Source organism: Ictidomys tridecemlineatus, chromosome 14 (assembly GCF_052094955.1).
Source record: "Ictidomys tridecemlineatus isolate mIctTri1 chromosome 14, mIctTri1.hap1, whole genome shotgun sequence".
NCBI lineage: Eukaryota > Metazoa > Chordata > Mammalia > Rodentia > Sciuridae > Ictidomys > Ictidomys tridecemlineatus.
In genome coordinates, this window is record NC_135490.1 from 40,317,689 (window position 1) to 40,320,792 (window position 3,104).

The window sequence follows — 3,104 nt, forward strand, 5'->3', positions numbered from 1 at the left end:
TTTTGGTATCTGTGAAACACTAGATTAATAAAATGTCTGGGAAGATTGCCTCCTTTTCTATTTCATGGAATAATTTGAGAAGTATTGGTGTAAATTCTTCTTTGAAGGTCTGGTAGAACTCAGTTCAGAATCTATATTTTCCTTTTTGGTAGGCATTTGATGGCATCTTCAATTTCATTGCTTGAAATTGATCTGTTTAAATTTTCTATGTCCTCCAAATTCAAATTGAGTAGGTCATATGTTTCTAGTTTGTCAATGTCTTCTATATTTTCTATCATATTAGAGTAAATTTTCAAAGTAGTTTTTTATTATTATCTGTACATTAGTAGTGTCCATTGTGATAATTTATTTTCCATCATGAATTTTAGTAATATGAATTTTCTCTCTTTTCATTAGGTTGGCTTAGGGTTTATCAATTTTCTTTGTTTATTCAAAGAATCAACTTTTATTTCATTGTTTTTGTTTTTTTTTAATTTTTGTTTGTTTCAATTTCATTGATTTTAGCTCTGATTTTATTTCTTTCCTGACTTCTGCTTTTGGTGTTGGTTTATTCTTCTTTTTCTAGTGCATCTCAAAGATGTAATATTAGGTTATTTATTTGTTGACTTTCTATCCTTTTATTTATTGAGCTTAATGCAATAAACTGTTCTCTTACTACTGCCTTCATAGTGTCTCAGAGATTATGATAAGCTGTGTCACAGTTCTCATTTACCTCTAAGTATTTTTTATTTCATATCTGATATTGTCTGCTATCCATTGGTCATTCAATAGCATATTATTTCATCTTCAGTTTTTAAAGGAGCTTCAATTTTTATTTTATAATTGATTTCTAATTTTATTCCATTATGATCTGATAAAATGCAAGGTATTGTCTCTGTTTTTTTTGTATTTCCTAAGAGTTTCTTTTTGGCCTAAAATATGATCCATTTTAGAGAAGGATCTATGTGATGCTGTGAAGAAAGTGTATTCAGTCATTAATGGATAAAATATTCTATATATATCCATTAAGTATAAATTACTGATTATATTTTTTAGGTCTATAGCTTCTTTGGTTAGTTTTTGTTGGAGGATCTATCCAATGGTGACAGAGGTGTGTAAAGTCACCCAAGATTATTGTGTTGTGGTCTGTTGATTCTTGAAATTGAGAATAGTTTGTTTGATATGCACAGATACTTCATTTTTTTTTGGTGGGGGCATACATATTTATGATTTTTATGTCTTGTTGATGTGTAATTCCCCTAAGCAGTAGGAAATGCCCTTCTTTGTCCCTTCTGATTAACATTGGCTTGAAGTTCACTTTATCTGATACGAGGATAGAAACCCCAGTTTGGTTGTGAGATCCATGTGAATAATATGCTTTTCCCATTCTTTTACCTTCAGTCTATGGTTGTCTTTGCCTATGAGGTGAGTCTCTTAGAGTCAGCATATTGTCAAGTCTTGTTTTCTAATCCAATCTTCCAATCTATGTCTTTTGATTGATAAGTTTAGGCCATTTACGTTTGATGTTATTATTGAGATATAATTTTTTTCCTTGTCATTTTTATTTATTTCTGTTTTTAATTTGAATTACTTTCTCCTTTAACTATTCTTCTAGTGTATTTCCTCCTTTTTCTGGTTTTTACTTTTTTAAAATTTTTCTTCATGAAATATTTTATTAAGCATGTTTTTTAGTACAGATTTTTTAGTATTTAATTCTTTTCACTTTTAACATGGAAAGTTTTTACTTCATCATCATTCTGAAAATTAATTTTGGTGTGCATAGTATTCTTGGTTGGCATCCATTTTCTTTCAGAGTTTGATATATATTATTCCAAGAAGAATATTATTCTTTGAGGTTCTAGGATGAGAAATCAGACGAGATCTGGATTTTTTTTTTTGCTAAATGTGATTGGTTTCCAAATAATTGATTTTTCTGGTAGACTTTTTTTTTTCTGTATGTTAGGCATTTTCATAATAATGTGCATAATATGGGTTTGTTGCAATTTTGTATATTGAGAGTCCTGTAAGCTGCTTGTATCTGATTTTCCATTTCATTCTTTAGGTTTTTAAATTTTCTGATATTATTTCATTGAAAAGATTGTGTATTCCTTTGGTTTGTATCTCTGAGTCTTCATCTATCCTGGTAAATAATAAACATGGTCTTTTCAAGTTATCCCATATTTCTTGGAAGTTCTGCTCATGGTTTCTTAATGTCTTTTCTTCATGGTCAACTTTATTTTGAAGATTATATATTTTGTCTTCATTGCCTGAAACTTTGTCTTCCAAATGGTTCCATTGATTTTTTTAATTTGGTTTATTGATTCCTTCATTTTGAGGATTTCTGATTGATTTTTTTGTTTCTGAATCTGTATCTCTTTATTGAAGTAATCTTTTAGTTCTTATATATTCTCTCTGATTTCACTTGTTTCTTTGTTTTGACCTCACAGACTAGTTTAATTATGTACCTTCTAAACTTCTTCTCTTACATTTCTACCACTATAGTGTCAATGGATTCTTTTATTAAAGTATGCTTCTTTGGGGTGATTTGTTCCCTTGATTTTTCATGCTTTTTGTGTGTCTACCCATCTCAGAGTATGAATCTGAGGCAGTAGTTTCTGTCCTGTAGACTTATAGTGTCCTTGAATAGTTTCCAGTACCTCATCATTTTGTGATAGACAAGTAATCACAATAACGAATACAAACAATATACAGTGTCAAACCAAAGAGTTCCTACTATAATGTCTATAACATTGTCACAATAAACAGAAATGATATGAAAAGTTAATGCCTACAGTAATAGCAAGAAGTTTGCAAAAGGGTTTATTATTTTGAATGGTGGACAGAGAGAGAACAGAGGTGATGTAGGATGAGATGATTATAATGGAGGAGAAGTGAAGTTAGAAGTAAAAAGTTAAAGGACTAGTGAAGGATATAAGAATAGAGATTGGCTGTTAGTGGAAGAAAAGAGAAAAAGAGAATCAAGGGAAACAGATAATTGACAGGGAAAAAATACATATCGGTAAAAACTAAAAACGTAAAAATTACTGGGAGTGGCAAAATAATTACAGACTCCTTTGAAATATCCTAAGGCAGAAGCTGTGCCCTTCTGAGAACTCTTGGTGGAA